Source organism: Rutidosis leptorrhynchoides, chromosome 2 (assembly GCF_046630445.1).
Source record: "Rutidosis leptorrhynchoides isolate AG116_Rl617_1_P2 chromosome 2, CSIRO_AGI_Rlap_v1, whole genome shotgun sequence".
Lineage (NCBI taxonomy): Eukaryota > Viridiplantae > Streptophyta > Magnoliopsida > Asterales > Asteraceae > Rutidosis > Rutidosis leptorrhynchoides.
In genome coordinates, this window is record NC_092334.1 from 388146777 (window position 1) to 388169721 (window position 22945).

The following is a 22945-nucleotide window of genomic DNA, read 5'->3' on the forward strand; positions in this document are numbered from 1 at the left end:
ATAGAGTTTAAGTAGCATATCATGCTACTGTGGTTGACTCTTTTACCATGCATAGTGTAGAAATTGCCATGTTAGAATAATATAGTATGCCTGATGTTGTATGTGAATTATGTGTACACTGTGTGAATGGCACCAGTCGGGCCTAGGGAGACTGGGGACTCGAGACCGTGCCTAGGAGAGGTTAGAGTCTGTATGAGGTCAACCGTGCCTAGGGGAGGTTGGGTCCATAGGCTACTGATTGTAGAGTATAGTGTGAATGATGCATCCCCTGCATCTGGATAACTATACTGTGAATTGAGTAGCAGGGACTATCGGTAGACTCAAGTCCGATCAGCTAGGAGTCGTGTGCTCGTACAAGCTGCCGATCCTCGTATTGTCTTATTGTATGCTAGTTGATAGTTAGCATGTGTTGTTGTTAGTATATAGCTTGTGTGTGACTTAAGCTATATCTGTTAGATAGATTCCATTCACTTAGCGGTGCGCTAATCCCCCACATATTCTCCCCTTGCAGGTTTAGGTACTGTTAGTCGAGATGGGTGCTGTTGCAGAAGACATGTTTGACAACCCTACTCTGATGTGGACTTTTGTTTAAATTATGTTTTGTAATAACGTAACACCGTTGTGTAAACTCAAACTTAATTACTCAGATTAACGTAATGACGTGACTTATAGTGTGTTTGTTAATAAAGTCTTCCGATGTGTTTAAAAAAAAAAAAAAAATTTGCCGGTGTTACAAGTTGGTATCAGAGCATGGTTTGGCAGCAAATACGTGCGCGTATTTTGTTCCCAAACCCTGAGGCAAGTCAAACATGTCTGTGAGAGTGGGGGCTAAGTGAAAATAGGATATACGTGTGTTAGTTGTGATTGAACTAACTGTTATCCACTAAGCTTTTGTGTGAGCTGTTTTGTAGCACAGGTATGGCTGATAGAAACGCAACTGGCCCATCCAACCCCAGAACATTTAGAGCACCAGAAGAGGGTGTTGAGTCAGATGATGATCAGAGTAGTTACATCCTTCAGTTAGAAAGCAAGCTAAAAGAGGCTGAAGACAAAATTAATGAGCTTGAATTGGCGAGGCATTCTGAAAATGATGATACACCACCTGGATTCCCAACCGTACAATCTCAAACGGTACCTAATGTGCACCAGAACCAGTTTCAGAATCAAATACCTAACCAATATTATATGCCACCACAAAACACCTTTACTTACCAAAATCCCATGATGATGAATCCATACCAAATGCAAATGTTCCAACAACCTTACATACAACCACCTAAAAGGTGTACTTATAAGAACTTCCGTGATTGCAAACCCTCTGAGTTTTCTGGAAGTACTGATCCAACTGTAACTCTTAATTGGTTGCGAGAAATTGAAAGGGTATTTGAAGCATGCCAGTGTGAACCTGAACTGAAAGTAACATATGCTAGTCGAATGTTGAAAGGTAGGGCTATGATTTGGTGGGATTTTTTGATTTCCAGTATACCAAAAGAGCAAGTGAGTATGATTACGTGGGAGCAGTTTCATGGGAAGGTGTGTGAACAGTATTGTAATCCGTTTTATATGAACCGAATCAAGACTGAGTTTCTTGAAATGAAGATGACACCTCAAATGACGATTGATGAAGTAGTAGACAAGTATATGGATAAATTGAGGTTTGTACAACAATGGGTGCTAGACGAAGCATCTCGTATCCAGCATTTTGTTAATATTATTTTGCCTGAGTACCGAACATTTGTTAGAACAGCTACGTCGTTGTCTCAAGCTGTTGTGATGGCTAAGATGGTAGAAAGTGATGTTCAGGCTGCCAGAAACAGAATGTTTGGTAATGTGCTACAACAAGGTGGGCAAGTATCTGGTCAATCAGGATCTAAAATCCAAGAAGTCTAGTGGGTTTAAATCGAAGGGTAAAAGTGGTCAGAGTAGTACTGGATCTGGATCAGGTAAAGGGAATTGGTGTCACACGTGTCGATCTTCTCACAGTGGTCAGTGTTCTGAGGCTACAAGAAGATGCTTAAAGTGTGGTGTTGTTGGGCATGAGTCTTCAGCATGTCCGTATCCGAATAGTGTGTGTTGGAGTTGTCATAAACCAGGGCATCGTGCAATTAGTTGTCCGTCGAAGAGCGGTAGTTCCGGGGCAGGGTCAGGGGCGCATTGAGCATCAGCCGTAGGGTCAACTGCCTCGGGTGGGCAAAAGAGGAAGAACCCTCCAACAGCAGAGGCTGGAGCTTTTCAGATGTCGGTTGAGAATGCTGTGGCAACCGACGAAGTGATTACCGGTATGTTTCTAATCAACTCAATACCTGCTCGCGTATTGTTTGATTGTGGTGCCAATAGGTGTTTTATGTCCTTAGATTTCTGTGCTAAGTTGAATTTACCAGCTATTGTGTTACCCAAGCCGGTTAGTGTAGAAGTAGCCGATGGTAAGACCACACCCATCACAACATATGTGTCTGGGGTTTGTATAGAGATCGAAGGGAAGTCTTTCTCGGTGACTTGTTTAGTGTTACCTATTCCTAGCTTTGATGTAGTATTAGGAATGGATTGGTTGAGCTCGCTTAGGGCTAATATTAAGTGTGATAGGAAAATGATTACCTTTCGTTCGACCGATGGAACCCGTGTTGTAGCCCGAGGGGAGCGGAGCGGGTATAATCTTCCGTTGATAACCATGATGAAAGCGAAAAAGTCGATGTCAAAGGGTTGTGAATCATTTCTTGCATATGTAATTGATGCAAAGAAAGAAAAGAAAACAGTGGCTGATATTTCGGTAGTATCAGAATTTCCTGAAGTGTTCCCAGATGAGTTACCAGGTCTGCCGCCGGTAAGGGAAGTTGAATATAACATTGAGTTGGTTCCTGGAACAACTCCAGTTGCAAAAGCTCCATACCGATTAGCGCCGTCCTAAATCCGTGAAATGATGTCACAGATTCAAGAGTTATTAGATCGTGGTTTTATTCGACCGAGTTCTTCACCGTGGGGTGCTCCGGTATTGTTTGTTAAAAAGAAAGATGGATCAATGCGTATGTGTATTGATTATCGTGAATTGAACAAAAGAACAATGAAGAATAAGTATCCATTACCTCGAATAGATGATTTGTTCGATCAGTTACAGGGTGCTTCATTCTTTTCTAAGATAGACTTACGATCCGGATATCATCAGGTTCGTGTTGCTGAATCAGATATACCAAAAACAGCGTTTAGAACAAGGTATGGTCATTATGAATTTCTTGTCATGCCGTTTGGGTTGACGAATGCACCAGCAATCTTCATGGATCTAATGAATAGAGTGTGTCGTCCGTTCTTAGATAAGTTTGTGATTGTGTTTATAGACGATATACTAGTGTATTCAAAGACCGAAAGTGAACATGCTGAACATCTGAGACAGGTTTTGAACATGTTGAAACGTGAACAATTATTTGCAAAATTTTCAAAGTGTGGATTTTGGTTACGTGAAGTGCAGTTTTTGGGTCATGTGATTTGTGCCGAGGGTATAAAAGTTGATCCGACAAAGATAGAAGCGGTAATGAATTGGAATTCTCCGAAGACTCCGACTGAGATTAAGAGTTTTCTAGGATTAGCTGGTTATTATCGCAGATTTATCAAGGATTTCTCGAAAATAGCGGGTCCGTTGACTAAGTTGACTCGTAAAGATGTAGCCTTTCGATGGACTGATGAACAGGAAAAGGCTTTTCAGATTTTGAAACAGTTACTGTGTCAGGCACCAGTGTTAGCTTTACCAGAAGGTTTAGACAACTTTGTGGTATACTGTGATGCATCATATGCTGGGTTGGGTTGTGTATTAATGCAAAGAGATAAAGTAATCGCCTACGCCTCGCGACAGTTGAAAGTTCATGAGAAGAATTATCCAGTGCATGATCTTGAAATGGCTGCAGTAGTGTTTGCTTTGAAACTGTGGAGACACTATTTGTATGGAACCCATTGTGTTATATGTACAGATCACAAGAGTTTGCAGTATATCTTCTCACAGAAAGAATTGAATATGCGTCAGAGACGATGGCAAGAGTTGATCAAAGATTACGATTGGGAAATTAAATACCATCCGGGTAAGGCAAATGTGGTTGCAGATGCGCTAAGTCGTAAAAAGTCAAGTGAAAATGTGAAATTTCTTCGTTTGAATATAACTTCAGATTTGATTAACAGCTTAAGAACCATTCAGGCCTGTGCTTTAGAGGACGAACATATTAAATCTGAACAAATGACCAAACGAAAAGTGGACTTAATTGATGACTCACGTGGACTAAAGACCTTAAACAATCGTGTTTGGGTGCCTAAGCTTGGAGATTTGAGGGATTTAATCATGACGGAAGCTCACAAATCCAGATTGACAGTACATCCGGGTAGTAATAAGATATATCATGATTTGAAAACAGTGTATTGGTGGCCAACAATGAAATCAAATATCGCCCGTTATGTCGAAAAGTGTCATATATGTGCTCAAGTGAAGGCAGAACATCAGAAACCTTATGGTTCGTTACGTCAGTTACAGATTCCAGAGTGGAAATGGGAACATATAACGATGGATTTTGTAACCAAATTACCTCGAACTCAAAAAAGACATGATATGATTTGGGTAATAGTGGATCGTCTAACTAAAAGTGCTCATTTTCTTGCTACTCGTGAGACAGCTTCGTTAAGTGAGTTAGCCGAATTGTATGTGAAAGAAATAGTTAGTCGTCATGGTGTGCCGTTATCGATCGTTTCAGACAGAGATTCCAGATTTGTGTCAAATTTTTGGAATAGTCTTCAACAGAATCTGGGTACACGTGTGAATTTAAGTACAGCTTATCATCCTCAGACAGACGGACAGAGTGAAAGAACGATACAGACTTTGGAGGATATGTTAAGGGCTTGTGTGTTAGAATACGGTGGTTCGTGGGATACACATTTGCCGTTGGTCGAATTCGCGTATAATAATTCATATCATTCGAGTATAGGGATGCCGCCCTATGAAATGTTATACGGTCGTCGTTGCAGAACTCCGACTTGTTGGTTAGAAGCCGGGGAGAAACAGTTTGCAGGTCCCAAAATTGTTCAAATGACAGCCGAAAAAGTTGCAATTGCGAGAGAAAAGTTGAAAGCTGCTAGAGATAGGCAGAAAATGTATGCTGATCCGCGTAGACGTCCAGTAACCTTTAATGTGGGTGAACGAGTGTATCTGAAAGTTTCGCCGTGGAAAGGGGTTATCAGATTCGGTAAACGTGGTAAGTTAGCACCGAGATTTATTGGTCCGTTTCTGATCAGTGAAGTGTTGAATGATCAGACTGTGGTGTTAGATCTTCCGTCAGAGTTGGCCGGTATTCATAATACATTCAACGTGTGTTATTTGCGTAAGTGTAAAGTCGATGACGAGACACAAATCGTACCGCTGGTAGATTTGAAAGTTGATTTGAGTAACAAGTTGGTTGAGGAACCTATTCGAGTGGTCGACAGAAAGGTTACTGAGTTAAGAAAGAAAAAGATCCCGATGGTTTTAGTAGAATGGAAACACAGCTTAGGGTCTAACTTGACGTGGGAGACAGAAGAGTTGATGAAGACCCGTTACCCTCATCTGTTTGAGCAAGACCAGATTCCGAGGACGGAATCTCTTTAAGGGGGGTGGATTTGTAACAGACTGAAACCGGGGTTAGAAGTAAGATTACTTAATTGCCCTTAGGTTTATAATTGTGTTTAAATTATGCTTTTATTTTATTAATATGTTTATTATTAATTAAATATGGGGTTAAGACCAGTTTGTGACAAGGGTCCCAGAACAGGTTGGTTTATTTAATTTTATCTCCGTTAGGACCGCCTAAGGAGATACGAAAGGTTATCAGATAAGATAACTGGTAAATACCCGTGTGTTGTGGGGTATGGGTTATAACCCACATAAATGTGTAAATATCTGCTTCTTATCTTCATTTCTTGAACATTCTCAAAAATAAGAACGTACCTAAACTCCATCCCTTCACAAACCCTAATTGAATCTAAGTCTTAAATTGGATTGTGAGGCTTTAAGGATTGATTCATATCATCCTTGTGATCATTTATCCAGGTTTGTTAGCTTGAATTGTGCTTTAATTCATAGAAATTGGATTTTTTGTGTTCTTGAATAAAAGTGTGGATTTTGAGCTTGAATCTTCATGAAATATGTTAGATATGCTTAATTGATGTTAGAAATAGGTTACATATATGTTTAGTAGCTTCCTTGTGCTTAGAATTTGGTCAAAAACGCTCAAAAATCGAGTTTTGGGAAAAAAAAATCACAAAATCAGCGTTTTTTGTTCGAACCCAGTTGCTACAGTATTTTGCTACAGTATTTGCTACAGTACCGAGTTGCTACAGTGTCACTATTTGCTACAGTACCCGAATTGCTACAGTGTCACTATTTGCTACAGTGTTCGGTATTGCTACAGTACCACTATTTGCTACAGTACCGAGTTGCTACAGTACCGAGTTGCTACAGTGTTCGAAAACACTATTTGCTACAGTGCTTTATGAAATTGAAACGGGCGTAACTTTCAAACTGTAACTCCGTTTTTGATGAATTAAATATCGTTGGAATCGTATTGAAGAGTACTTTTCAATGATGAACTTTTAAGAAACTAGATCAAACTGTTTTTAGGTCGAAAAAGAAGTTTTAGTGTGTATGTCGTGTTTTGCACGCACCCGTATGCCATTATTGAATGGAGTCATGATGTAGACTCATAAAATTATGAATATATGGTGTTATGACCTATTTAATCGTATGAAATGATTATATTATTTATTAGATATGTATATTAACTTTGTTTGTGTTGTTCTCAGGTTATAAGGACAAGGAGGAAGCTCGGAAATAATAACTGAGCAGTTGCTGGTAATTGGTGAGTGGGTCTATCTCCGGATAGAGTTTAAGTAGCATATCATGCTACTGTGGTTGACTCTTTTATCATGCATAGTGTAGAAATTGCCATGTTAGAATAATATAGTATGCCTGATGTTGTATGTGAATTATGTGTACACTGTGTGAATGGCACCAGTCGGGCCTAGGGAGACTGGGGACTCGAGACCGTGCCTAGGAGAGGTTAGAGTCCGTATGAGGTCAACCGTGCCTAGGGGAGGTTGGGTCCATAGGCTACTGATTGTAGAGTATAGTGTGAATGATGCATCCCCTGCATCTGGATAACTATACTATGAATTGAGTAGCAGGGACTATCGGTAGACTCAAGTCCGATCAGCTAGGAGTCGTGTGCTCGTACAAGCCACCGATCCTCGTATTGTCTTATTGTATGCTAGTTGATAGTTAGCATGTGTTGTTGTTAGTATATAGGTTGTGTGTGACTTAAGCTATATCTGTTAGATAGATTCCATTCACTTAGCGGTGCGCTAATCCCCCACATATTCTCCCCTTGCAGGTTTAGGTACTGTTAGTCGGGATGGGTGCTGTTGCAGAAGACATGTTTGACAACCCTACTCTGATGTGGACTTTTGTTTAAATTATGTTTTGTAATAACGTAACACCGTTGTGTAAACTCAAACTTAATTACTCAGATTAACGTAATGACGCGACTTATAGTGTGTTTGTTAATAAAGTCTTCCGCTGTGTTTAAAAAAAAAAAAAAATTTGCCGGTGTTACACATACTTAAATAAGGACGAGATTTGGAGTCCATGCTTGTACGATATTGTGTAAAAACTGCATTCAAGAAACTTATTTTGTTGTAACGTATTTGTATTGTAAACCATTATGTAATGGTCGTGTGTAAACAGGATATTTTAGATTATCATTATTTGATAATCTACGTAAAGCTTTTTAAACCTTTATTGATGAAATAAAGGTTATGGTTTATTTTAAAATGAATGCAGTCTTTGAAAAACGTCTCATATAGAGGTCAAAACCTCGCAACGAAATCAATTAATATGGAACGTTTTTAATCAATAAGAACGGGACATTTCAGTTGGTATCCGAGCGTTGGTCTTAGAGAACCAGAAAATTTGCATTAGTGTGTCTTATTGAGTTTGTTAAGATGCATTAGTGAGTCTGGACTTCGACCGTGTTTTTTTTAAAAAATGATTGCTTAACATTTTTGTTGGAAACTATATATTTTTAACATATGAATATTATGTGATATATTAATCTCTTAACGTGTTTGATATTATGTGATAGATGTCTACCTCTAGAACAAGTCCCATTGACTCACCTAATAATAATGAAGAGTCGAATGTAAATTGGAATGATTCGTGGACTGATTCACAAGTTCCCGAAGAGGAACCGGAAGAAGAGTCAGAACCGGAAGAAGAATCGGAACCGGAAGAAGAAATAGAACCGGTGGGGGAAATAATAAAACGGTTAAGTAAAAGAGAATCCTCAACCAACCAACCGACCAAGGTTAATTATGGTCAATGGTGTTTCCGCCAAGAAAGCAAAATATTGGGAGGATTACCAATTCTCCGATGAATCGGATTCCGACGAGAATTCCGATGATGTTATAGAAATTACCCCAACTGAATTTAAAAAGGCAAAAGAAAATAATAAGGGAAAGGGCATAAAAATAGAGAAATCTAATTCCAACCCCGATGAACTTTATATGTATCGTCAACTCCCGAAGTCCTTAAGTTGTAACAATGACCCGGGAACCTCTAAACCACCAGGTTTTTCTAAACCAATGTGGACAACGACGGCTCGTATTAGGGGAACATCATATATCCCTAGAAACTTGGCAAAACGAACCTAAACCGAACAAGAAGAAACGAGCGAGTCGGAATAAGATAGTTGTATTCGTGTGGTGTAATATATGTAATATAGTGTGCTTATGCTTTATGATATATGTAAAAATTGCTTGTATTAATAAGTATTTTTTTATGAATCTAACTCTTGTCTATTTTACAGTATAAAAACAAAAAATGGATAGACAACCCAATATTTTAAGAGACCTACCCGGAGACATGATTGATGAAATCTTGTCTAGAGTCGGTCAGAATTCCTCGGCACAACTATTTAAGGCGAGATTAGTTTGTAAGACATTCGAAGAACGTTCCAAGAATGCCTTAGTTTATAAAAGGCTTTCGTTCGAAAGATGGGGGATATCACATTGGGAAATCCATAAGTTACGATGTGTTTACTTTGACGCATATATTGCGGGGAACCCAAATGCTATTTTACGCAATGGGTTAAGAAATTATTTTGACTCAGTATATCCGAATATAGGACTTCGTGATTTAGAAAAAGCGGCTAACATGCAACATAAAGAAGCATGTTATGCTTACGGGTTAGTACTGTTCGCTTCTCACCAAAGTGATAACAAGAACATCGGGCTAAAACTATTAAACAAAACGTTCCCACAAGTGACGGAGTCGGTAATTGGGGTAAGAAATGAGGTTTTTAGGTTATTACGAGACTGTTGGTCATTACGTAACCCTCGTCCCTTTGACGACGTTACAACACGCTATCTTATCAACGGCCATAACGGTTATGTTCCACAAGACCAAGGATGGGAAGTAGTCCTAGTAAAACCAGAATGCATGACTTGTTTCTGGACGTATGAATTACGTGTCTTTATTGCCTTTGCTGAACGACTTGTGTACTAGCTAGAATTATCTTCACAACTATCTTGTATCAAAGTTATTGTGTGCTATATTTCATGATTTATGTAAAATAAGCGGTATTGTAAGTTTGTAAAATATTGTATAAAAGTTTGAACGCGAAATATTATTACAATCAGTTTTTCATATAGAATTGTAGTAGTTGAATTGTATATTAGCTACTAAGTATGAACTTAACGGGTAGGTACTACCCGAAGTTAAACTTATAAAACGCTAATATGAAGAAAAAGCTTTTATAAATGAGTTCATATTATGCTACGAAATACTATTAACTACTCTTAATATTCTGTATGATTAACTTGTTCCATTTGACTATTTTGAAGGAAATGGCACCGACTACTCGACACACCGTGAATATGAATGAAGAGGAATTCCGTACTTTTCTAGCTTCAAACATAGCCGCAGTACAGGCTGCGCTACATACCAACAATAACCTTGGATCTGGCAGTACAGGAAATCGTGTAGGATGCACCTACAAAGAATTCACTGCCTGCAAACCTTTGGAATTTGATAGAACCGAAGGACCGATCGGATTGAAACGGTGGACCGAGAAGGTCGAATCGGTGTTTGCCATAAGTAAGTGTACTGAAGAGGACAAAGTGAAGTACGCTACGCATACCTTCACAGGTTCTGCGTTAACATGGTGGAATACCTATCTAGAGCAAGTGGGACAAGATGATGCGTACGCACTACCATGGTCAGCATTCAAGCACTTGATGAACGAGAAGTACCGTCCCAGAACCGAGGTCAATAAGCTCAAGACAGAACTTAGAGGGTTACGAACCCAAGGATTTGATATTACCACGTACGAAAGACGATTCACAGAATTGTGCCTATTGTGTCCGGGAGCATTCGAAGATGAGGAAGAGAAGATCGACGCGTTTGTGAAAGGATTACCGGAAAGAATCCAAGAAGATATAAGTTCACACGAGCCCGCCTCCATACAACAGGCATGTAGAATGGCTCACAAACTAGTGAACCAGATTGAAGAAAGAATTAAAGAACAGACTGCTGAAGAGGCCAATGTGAAGCAAGTCAAAAGAAAGTGGGAGGAAAACGGTGATAAGAATCACCAATACAACAACAACAGCAATTACAACAATAATCGCAATAATTATCCCAACAATCGCAATATCAATCGCAACTACAACAAACGGCCCAACAACAACAACAACAGAAACAACAACTACTACTACAACAATCATCCCAACAACAATAATAACCGCAACAACAACAACAATCAGAAGCAGCTATGCCAAAGGTGTGAAAAGTATCACTCGGGGTTCTGCACCAAATTTTGCAACAAGTGTAAAAGAAATGGTCATAGCGCGGCGAAGTGTGAGGTCTACGGACCAGGGGTTAATAGAACGAAAGGAACAAATGGTGTCGAAACGAGTAATGGCGGAGCAAGTAGTGTCGGAGCAAGTTATGCCAATGTAGTTTGTTATAAATGTGGAAAACCAGGCCACATTATTAGAAATTGCCCGAACCAGGAGAACACGAATGGACAAGGCCGCGGAAGAGTTTTCAATATTAATGCGGCAGAGGCACAGGAAGACCCGGAGCTTGTTACGGGTACATTTCTTATTGACAATAAATCTGCTTACGTTTTATTTGATTCGGGTGAGGATAGAAGCTATATGAGTAGAGATTTTTGTGCTAAATTAAGTTGTCCATTGACGCCTTTGGATAGTAAATTTTTACTCGAATTAGCAAATGGTAAATTAATTTCAGCAGATAATATATGTCGGAATCGAGAAATTAAACTGGTTAGCGAAACATTTAAGATTGATTTGATACCAGTAGAGTTAGGGAGTTTTGATGTGATAATCGGTATGGACTGGTTGAAAGAAGTGAAAGCAGAGATCGTTTGTTACAAAAATGCAATTCGCATTATACGAGAAAAAGGAAAACCCTTAATGGTGTACGGAGAAAAGGGCAACACGAAGCTACATATTATTAGTAATTTGAAGGCACAAAAACTAATAAGAAAAGGTTGCTATGCTGTTCTAGCACACGTCGAAAAAGTACAAACTGAAGAAAAGAGCATCAATGATGTTCCCATTGCAAAAGAATTTCCCGATGTATTTCTGAAAGAATTACAGGGATTACCCCCACAGCGATCCGTTGAATTTCAAATAGATCTTGTACCAGGAGCTGCACCAATAGCTCGTGCTCCTTACAGACTCGCACCCAGCGAGATGAAAGAACTGCAAAGCCAATTACAAGAACTTTTAGAGCGTGGTTTCATTCGGCCAAGCACATCACCGTGGGGAGCTCCTGTTTTGTTTGTCAAGAAGAAAGATGGTACATTCAGGTTGTGTATCGACTACAGAGAGTTGAACAAACTTACCATCAAGAACCGCTACTCACTACCGAGAATCGACGACTTATTTGATCAACTACAAGGCTCGTCTGTTTATTCAAAGATTGACTTACATTCCGGGTATCATCAAATGTGGGTGAAAGAAGATGGTATTCCAAAGACTGCTTTCAGAACACGTTACGGTCATTACGAGTTTATGGTCATGCCGTTTGGTTTAACTAATGCACCAGCTGTGTTCATGGACCTTATGAGCCGAGTGTGTGGACCATACCTTGACAAGTTTGTCATTGTTTTCATTGATGACATACTTATTTACTCAAAGAATGACCAAGAACACGGTGAACATTTGAGAAAGGTGTTAGAAGTATTGAGGAAGGAAGAATTGTACGCTAAGTTTTCAAAGTGTGCATTTTGGTTGGAAGAAGTTCAATTCCTCGGTCACATAGTGAACAAAGAAGGTATTAAGGTGGATCCGGCAAAGATAGAAACTGTTGAAAAGTGGGAAACCCCGAAAACTCCGAAACACATACGCCAGTTTTTAGGACTAGCTGGTCACTATAGAAGGTTCATCCAATACTTTTCCAGAATAGCAAAACCCTTGACTGCATTAACGCATAAAGGGAAGAAATTTGAATGGAATGATGAACAAGAAAAAGCGTTTCAGTTATTGAAGAAAAAGCTAACTACGGCACCTATATTGTCATTGCCTGAAGGGAATGATGATTTTGTGATTTATTGTGACGCATCAAAGCAAGGTCTCGGTTGTGTATTAATGCAACGAATGAAGGTGATTGCTTATGCGTCTAGACAATTGAAGATTCACGAACAAAATTATACGACGCATGATTTGGAATTAGGAGCGGTTGTTTTTGCATTAAAGACTTGGAGGCACTACTTATATGGGGTCAAAAGTATTATATATACCGACCACAAAAGTCTTCAACACATATTTAATCAGAAACAACTGAATATGAGGCAGCGTAGGTGGATTGAATTATTGAATGATTACGACTTTGAGATTCGTTACCACCCGGGGAAGGCAAATGTGGTAGCCGATGCCTTGAGCAGGAAGGACAGAGAACCCATTCGAGTAAAATCTATGAATATAATGATTCATAATAACCTTACTACTCAAATAAAGGAGGCGCAACAAGGAGTTTTAAAAGAGGGAAATTTAAAGGATGAAATACCCAAAGGATCGGAGAAACATCTTAATATTCGGGAAGACGGAACCCGGTATAGGGCTGAAAGGATTTGGGTACCAAAATTTGGAGATATGAGAGAAATGGTACTTAGAGAAGCTCATAAAACCAGATACTCAATACATCCTGGAACGGGGAAGATGTACAAGGATCTCAGGAAATATTTTTGGTGGCCGGGTATGAAAGCCAATGTTGCTAAATACGTAGGAGAATGTTTGACGTGTTCTAAGGTCAAAGCTGAGCATCAAAAACCATCAGGTCTACTTCAACAACCCGAAATCCCGGAATGGAAATTGGAAAACATTACCATGGATTTCATCACTAAATTGCCAAGGACTGCAAGTGGTTTTGATACTATTTGGGTAATAGTTGATCGTCTCACCAAATCAGCACATTTCCTGCCAATAAGAGAAGATGACAAGATAGAGAAGTTAGCACGACTGTATTTGAAGGAAGTCGTCTCCAGACATGGAATACCAATCTCTATTATCTCTGATAGGGATGGCAGATTTATTTCAAGATTCTGGCAGACATTACAGCAAGCATTAGGAACTCGTCTAGACATGAGTACTGCCTATCATCCACAAACTGATGGGCAGAGCGAAAGGACGATACAAACGCTTGAAGACATGCTACGAGCATGTGTTATTGATTTCGGAAACAGTTGGGATCGACATCTACCATTAGCAGAATTTTCCTACAACAACAGCTACCATTCAAGCATTGAGATGGCGCCGTTTGAAGCACTTTATGGTAGAAAGTGCAGGTCTCCGATTTTTTGGAGTGAAGTGGGGGATAGACAGATTACGGGTCCGGAGATTATACAAGAAACTACCGAGAAGATCATCCAAATTCAACAACGGTTGAAAACCGCCCAAAGTCGACAAAAGAGCTACGCTGACATTAAAAGAAAAGATATAGAATTTGAAATTGGAGAGATGGTCATGCTTAAAGTTGCACCTTGGAAAGGCGTTGTTCGATTTGGTAAACGAGGGAAATTAAATCCAAGGTATATTGAACCATTCAAGATTATTGATCGTGTCGGACCAGTAGCTTACCGACTTGAGTTACCTCAACAACTCGCGGCTGTACATAACACTTTCCACGTCTCGAATTTGAAGAAATGTTTTGCTAAAGAAGATCTCACTATTTCGTTAGATGAAATTCAAATCAACGAAAAACTTCAATTCATCGAAGAACCCGTCGAAATAATGGATCGTGAGGTTAAAAGACTTAAGCAAAACAAGATACCAATTGTTAAGGTTCGATGGAATGCTCGTAGAGGACCCGAGTTCACCTGGGAGCGTGAAGATCAGATGAAGAAGAAATACCCGCATCTATTTCCAGAAGATTCGTCAACACCTTCAACAGCTTAAAATTTCGGGACGAAATTTATTTAACGGGTAGGTACTGTAGTGACCCGAACTTTTCCATGTTTATATATATTAATTGAGATTGATATTTACATGATTAAATATTTCCAACATGTTAAGCAATCAAACTTGTTAAGACTTGATTAATTGAAATATGTTTCATATAGACAATTGACCACCCAAGTTGACCGGCGATTCACGAACGTTAAAACTTGTAAAAACGAAATGATGATATATATATGGATATACATATGGTTAACATGAGATTATGATAAGTAAGTATCTCCATAAGTATATTAACAATTAGTTATATACATATAAACAAGACTACTAACTTAAGGATTTCGTAACGAGACATATATGTAACGATTATCGTTGTAACGACATTTAAATGTATATATATCATATTAAGATATATTAATATATCATAATATCATGATAATATAATAATTTAACATCTCATTAGATATAATAACCAATGGGTTAACAACATTAATTGAGATCGTTAACTTAAAGGTTTCAAAACACACTTACATGTAACGACTAACGATGACTTAATGACTCAGTTAAAATGTATATACATGTAGTGTATTTAGATGTATTAAAATACTTTTGGAAGACTTCAAGACATATATCAAAACACTCATACTTAATGAAAATGGTTACAGTTACTTTTCCATTCTTTTCTTTCATCAAGAATTCTAGTCGTATTCTTACCCGTATTATACACAGCTTCAAAATGTACTTACTATGAGTATATACCAATAGGAACTAGCATGGGATTCCACTCTTGATTATGTCATGTATGACTAATCAATTTTAACTTCTACCATGAGCTAGTCAACTAACTAGAACTCCTTTTAACCCCACTCACCACTCACCAATTACCACTCATCATTCACTCCATTTCACTTCCAATTCTCTTTCTAATTCTCTCTCAACACACACACACACACTATTATGAACGTATTTTTCCAGTAGTTAATCATCATCTTCATCAAAAATCACTTCAAGAATCAAGCTATAATCATCATAGGAAGAACACTTCAAGAACACTTCAAAAACCCCTTCAAGTTTACTAATTTACTTCCAAGCTTTCTAATCCATTCCAAGTAATCATCTAAGATCAAGAAACCTTTGTTATATACAGTAGGTTATCTTTCTTATTCAAGGTAATATTCATATTCAAACTTTGATTCAATTTCTATAACTATAAACTATCTTAATTCGAGTAAAAATCTTACTTGAACTTGTTTTTGTGTCATGATCCTACTTCAAGAACTTTCAAGCCATCCAAGATCCTTTGAAGCTAGATCATTTCTTGTCACTTCCAGTAGGTTTACCTACTAAAATTGAGGTAGTAATGATGTTCATAACATCATTCGATTCATATATATAAAACTATCTTATTCGAAGGTTTAAACTCGTAATCACTAGAACATAGTTTAGTTAATTCTAAACTTGTTCGCATACAAAAGTTAATCCTTCTAACTTGACTTTTAAAATTAACTACACACATGTTCTATATCTATATGATATGCTAACTTAATGATTTAAAACCTGGAAACACGAAAAACACCGTAAACCGGATTTACGCCGTCGTAGTAACACCGCGGGCTGTTTTGGGTTAGTTAATTAAAAACTATGATAAACTTTGATTTAAAAGTTGTTATTCTGAGAAAATGATTTTTATTATGAACATGAAACTATATCCAAAAATTAAGGTTAAACTCAAAGTGGAAGTATGTTTTCTAAAATGGTTATCTAGACGTCGTTCTTTCGACTGAAATGACTACCTTTACAAAAACGACTTGTAACTTATTTTTCCGACTATAAACCTATACTTTTTCTATTTAGATTCATAAAATAGAGTTCAATATGAAACCATAGCAATTTGATTCACTCAAAACGGATTTAAAATGAAGAAGTTATGGGTAAAACAAGATTGGATAATTTTTCTCATTTTAGCTACGGATTTAAAATATTCCAACCATAACTTAATCAACTTGTATTGTATATTATGTAATCTTGAGATACCATAGACATGTATACAATGTTTCGACCTATCATGTTGACACATCTATATATATTTCGGAACAACCATAGACACTCTATATGTGAATGTTGGAGTTAGCTATACAGGGTTGAGGTTGATTCCAAAATATATATAGTTTGAGTTATGATCAATACTGAGATACGTATACACTGGGTCGTGGATTGATTCAAGATAATATTTATCGATTTATTTCTGTACATCTAACTGTGGACAACTAGTTGTAGGTTACTAACGAGGACAGCTGACTTAATAAACTTAAAACATCAAAATATATTAAAAGTGTTGTAAATATATTTTGAACTTACTTTGATATATATGTATATATTGTTATAGGTTCGTGAATCAACCAGTGGCCAAGTCTTACTTCCCGACGAAGTAAAAATATGTGAAAGTGAGTTATAGTCCCACTTTTAAAATCTAATATTTTGGGATGAGAATACATGCAGGTTTTATAAATGATTTACAAAATAGACACAAGTACGTGAAACTACATTCTATGGTTGAATTATCGAAATCGAATATGCCCCTTTTTATTAAGTCTGGTAATCTAAGAATTATGGAACAGACACCCTAATTGACGCGATTCCTAAAGATAGATCTATTGGGCCTAACAAACCCCATCCAAAGTACCGGATGCTTTAATACTTCGAAATTTATATCATATCCGAAGGGTGTCCCGGAATGATGGGGATATTCTTATATATGCATCTTGTTAATGTCGGTTACCAGGTGTTCACCATATGAATGATTTTTTTCTCTATGTATGGGATGTGTATTGAAATATGAAATCTTGTGGTCTATTATTATGATTTGATATATATAGGTTAAACCTATAACTCACCAACATTTTTGTTGACGTTTTAAGCATGTTTATTCTCAGGTGATTATTAAGAGCTTCCGCTGTCGCATACTTAAATAAGGACGAGATTTGGAGTCCATGCTTGTACGATATTGTGTAAAAACTGCATTCAAGAAACTTATTTTGTTGTAACATATTTGTATTGTAAACCATTATGTAATGGTCGTGTGTAAATAGGATATTTTAGATTATCATTATTTGATAATCTACGTAAAGCTTTTTAAACCTTTATTGATGAAATAAAGGTTATGGTTTGTTTTAAAATGAATGCAGTCTTTGAAAAACGTCTCATATAGAGGTCAAAACCTCGCAACGAAATCAATTAATATGGAACGTTTTTAATAAATAAGAACGGGACATTTCAAGTATTACCATCAGACTCTTTCACTGTAACACTCCTTTCCTCAGTACCTGTAACACCATTGGTAATCAAATGCTCTAGCTCTTTCCTAAACCAGGTACTCGTATGACAGCTCATTCCCAAAGATTCATCATTATCAGAAGAATCTGTAGTAAACTCTAGATCTGACAAATCCTTAGCTTTGCGAAACTTATCATACATACGCTCTCGAATTCTCTTTCTAAGACAAAGCTTCATAATTTCCTCAGCTCTTTTCAATCTAACATCACACTTGTAAACATAGCATTTGCAATCTGGATTATCCTTACCTACACAACCAACTCTCATTCTTGAAACTCTTTCTTCCTCAATTTCAACTTCAGTTTTATCAACAAAAACCACATTTGCTTGATCGATCTCAACAGAAATAGACCAATCACAAACTTCATCAGTATAAGTAGTAGTCAAGGCTTTAGATTCACCACTAGCGGTAGCATCCTTTGAAATCTCCCCAATTGGAACTATATACCTTGCATTAGCTTCAATAGGAGTATTATGGAACGGATTATGAAAATCAGGCTTAGCAGGTCTTGTGCACGTTCTTTTGAAGTGACCAAGCTCATCACAATTGTGACATCTAACCTTTGACATATCAAAACCACTTAGTATTTTTGTTGACACTCAATGTCCTCTGACCCGTTTTCTTCAAGTACTTGGGTGCCCGTCTCACAACACTACCTGTTGCACACAAAATATCCATTATTTCTATCTCATCCTCATCAATTTGATCATAGTCTTCATTCTTAAGATGACCATTAACAATCTGCCCACTTATCATATCATTATACAAATTAACCACTATAGCAGCTAGTGTCATATCCTCCCGAATAAGCTCGATAAGTCTCTTCTTGATATTCTCAGTTTTCAGTACTGGAGTCTGACTCTGTTGCACTTGAGAGGTCTCAATTATTTTGGCTGATGAAACCTGTTCTTGGGTTTTAGCTTGAAAGTACCCAGTCACTGCCGGTGGTGCAGAAGTCTATGAATGATCACATGAGATGTAGGTTGTCTACAATGGAACATGCATCACCGAAGAAGAAGTACCAGCTGCAGTAGCAGTAGCAGTTCCAAGTCATTTTCTCTTAGCTTCAACTTGAACATCCTTTTCCATAAGCTTGGATGTAAAAGCTGTCAATGTCAACTGTCGACCAAAAGTAATAGCCCTATTCTGAATCTATTCAATTTTAGCATCCCATCTTTCTGGAAGTCCATTCTTCAAAACCCGTATAGCCTTATCTGATACCTCAATTCCATAATCAGCCATCTCAGAAACAAGAAGTCGGTATCTAGACAAACTCTGCCCAAGAGTCTCGGAAGGAAGAGCAGCAAACACTCTCCATTCATCTTTTAACACTTTACCCTTAGTTGCACGGTAAGTCGCAGTACCCTCTGTGGCTGACTGAAGAGCAAGCCAAAGTGTATATGACGTCTTATTCCTGTTCTTAAACTGCTGAAAAATGTCTTTAGACAAGGCCTGAGTAAGCTGTGCATAACATCTACATTCCAAGTTATACTGTTCATGTTCAGCAGGATCAAACTGTGATGTTTCTTTCGGTTCACCATTATCCCCTAAAGGCCAGACATACTCAGTTTCAATGAACTCCCACAATCTAGAGTCTATACTGTTTAAATAGATCATAAATTTACTCTTCCTGTCCCAAAAGTCATTAAGGTTCTCAAGTTTCGAAACCTTATTTGAAGTTCCACTCTCGAAAGTAGCATTTTCTGAAGTCCGGGAGTTATCACAAGGGCAGTATATGCATTAGCCACATCTTGATTAGTGTCATACATGTTGATTATTTAAGTTCAATTAAAGACAAATCAAGTTTCTGATTAAAAAGACACACAGTCGAGTGTCAAAGTCACACGGTCGAATGTATAGGTCACACGGTCGAGTGTCTAGTCACACGGTCGAATGTCTAACAAAAATTTGGCAACATTTCATTACTATAGATTACTATGATATTACAACTCCCACGGTCGAGTGTCTAGGTCACACGGTCGATCGTCTTACTCACACGGTCGGGTGTCTGGACTCACAAGGCCGAATGACTTGGCACAACTCACACGGTCGATTGGATGACTCACATGGTCGGTTGAGGCACTCACTCGATCGAATGTCAAGACTCACACGGTCGAGTGTGTTCTTGACAGTAACTGGTCGATTTTTAGGGTTTTCTAAAGGAAAATTGATTTTTCGATCGATTCTTGACAATAGCACCTAAACCAAAACGTTGGGAGCTCTGCTAAACACACAAGTAACGCAATTTAACACAAAATCCTTTTACTATAATGTAAAATCACAGAAAAATAAGAACAAAATCGATTAAACACCAAAAAAATAAACTTTTTGACCCAAAACGATTTTTAACAAGCAATCCAGAGACTTCGACTCTTTTACCACTTTGTAGACGATGAATGGATGGATCTTAGGTTGCCTGTGATCGTAACTAGAGGCAAAAAACACTAGAAACAAGTAAAACCGAGATACGGGTGGTATCAGGATCGATTTGGTCGAACCTAGGGTAGAAACTAGATTAGATCGAGGCCTAGACGATTGATTTCGGTGGTAATTGGTGTTAGGTATCGAATGGGACGAAACCAGTCGATTAGGGTTATTGGAATGTGTAACCTCAACAATGAGGCTTAAACCCATTTATATACTGCAGCCCAGACACAGTCGGTCGACTGAGTCACACAGTCGGTCGAGTGTGTGGACACACTCGGTCGACTGTGTCTGCAGTTTAACTCATTGATTTATTCAAACAATTAAGCACATACAAACACATATATAATCAATAGTCCACAATCTACGTTGTTACATGACCAAATGTATTAAACAATAAATTCATCTACGGCTGGGGATTACATGCACCAACATTTCGCCCCGAGGTTGAAGATATTGGTGAGTTGTCCTCCCCGAGGTTTGAGTTTTGTGGCTTGGTTTTGATTGGTATGATAATTTTTCTTTCTCCTATTTAGCGTATTTGTGTCTCGGATTAATGTTTAATTAGTTGTGTGTTCTTTTTGATGTTATAGGCAATTACTTGGTTGTTAGAGGTTTAGTTGGTTTGTTGTTTCTCGTCTACTTTTTAGGTTGCTCGTTTTGTTCGGTTGCCTCTTTGCAGGTTAGGTTGTTTTTTGTTAGGGACGTCTGTTATTTAAGTAGTATTGAGTTCCGTCTGTTTTGTTTTTCTGTATGGCTCTTTCATCTTTTGTTGAAAGTTTCGAGTCTTATATAAGTTTCGTATTTCCAAATAAAATATAGTTAATTTTGGATTATATATATTTGTAAAAATGGTGTTTCGTAGTAATATATCCAATATTTTGGAGTATATATATTTGTAAAAATGGTGTTTCGTAGTAAGATTTCCAATGTACTTTTGGATGCATCCACAAAAATTTGTGCATGGAATTGAAGACTTACTCGATAAGCTCTTAACATATAATTTTAATAAAAATAAATATATTAAAATGTAGGTGGATATATGATTACCTAACCGTAAAAGAGACTATAAAGAAGGATATGGTGGGATACACACGATGACACGAAGATCAAATTATCCAAGATACCTGATGAAAGTCCGTTGGATCACTTTTAGATAGCTTAGGCTGGGTCTTTTGTGCATTTAGTTTTCTTCTTGGGATCCAAGGTGTTACGGAGTATATAGGTTGGTTCTTTTATTTTGTGATGAAAGTTCTTGTTTTAATATTAAGTTCTTTATTCGAATGAAAAATCAAATTATCCAAAATGAACAAACAACTTTTTTTAATTGATACCATAACAATAGGATGATGTTAAAGTGTAGTCTGTTATTAAGATTCTATTGTATGAAAATGGTTAGTGGGATACACTCGAAGATCCTAACAACCAAATCTTTTGAATTGTTTAATACTTTTTATGTGCTTTAGAGGTTAGGTATGTAGGATGAGAGTCGTTATGACCTGTGTCCAACAATAAAATGATGTAAGCCTTATGTCTATGAGAACATGGATAACACGTCAATCTCACAACGCAAAGACAAATTGTTTTATTTAGTTTTTTTTTTTATTTTTACCCGGATGAAAAGGGAGCCTTATTCGTGTTCGAGGGAGATTGGTCTTTCAAACTTCAGCCCAAAATTATCTTCATTTAGTTAATGATATCACCACTTGCATTAACATTGCAGTGGTATCCAGACTAGTCTGGATTTCGGGATCGCAAGTTCGATTACCATGGGAGGTATCTTGAATTACATCATAGTGATGATTTAATTTCTAAAGTTTCCTCCTGACACGTGGAGTATGACCGGGTGATGGGACCTCTTATGGTGGTTCCTGTCAGTGATTTTTTTTACTGCCAAAATGGTGTGTAATAGAACACGCTCCTTAACAAGGCGTTAAAGGAGGAAAAACGAAAATACAAGAGATTACAACGACATAGAAAGTCATGAGTTCCAGTCAGTGTAGACGTTGTTTGGACGGATCTTAGGTCGCTTATGATCGTGACTAGAGGCGGAATTCACTAGAGAAGACTAAAACCGATATACGGGTCGTATCGGGTTCGTATTGGTCAAACCTATAGGTGAATATAGATTAGAACGAAGCCTAAACGTAATATTTCGGTGGTAATTGATGTTAGGTATCGAGAGGAAACGAGACCAGTCGATTAGGGTTGATTAAGAATGTAAACTAGCAATGTAGGCTATCACCCGTATATATACTGCAACCCAGAAACACTCGGTCGACTGTGTTAGACAGTCGGTCGACTGAGTCACACAGTCAGTCGAGTGTGTGGACACACTCGGTCAACTGTGTATGCAGTTTAACTTATTGATTGTTTAATAAATTAAGCACACACAAACACACATATATAATGTAACACCCGTTTTTCAGTTACACGTTATTTCGAGCGTCATTCTAAATACGAGGCATGTAAGCGTATATTTGGATCCCAAATAAAATTAGAGTTGATGTTCTAAAACCTTACCATTGGATAGTAAATCTCATTACGTTTCCAACGATATTTGGTTCATCAAAAACGGAGCTACGGTTTGAAAGTTACGACCAAAACAAGTTCAGTTTCAGGCTCAGTTCATTGGGACTCCGTCCAGACTTTGGGACGCCGTCCAAGAATGAAGGGTGGGACGCCGTCCGGACATTTTGGACGCCG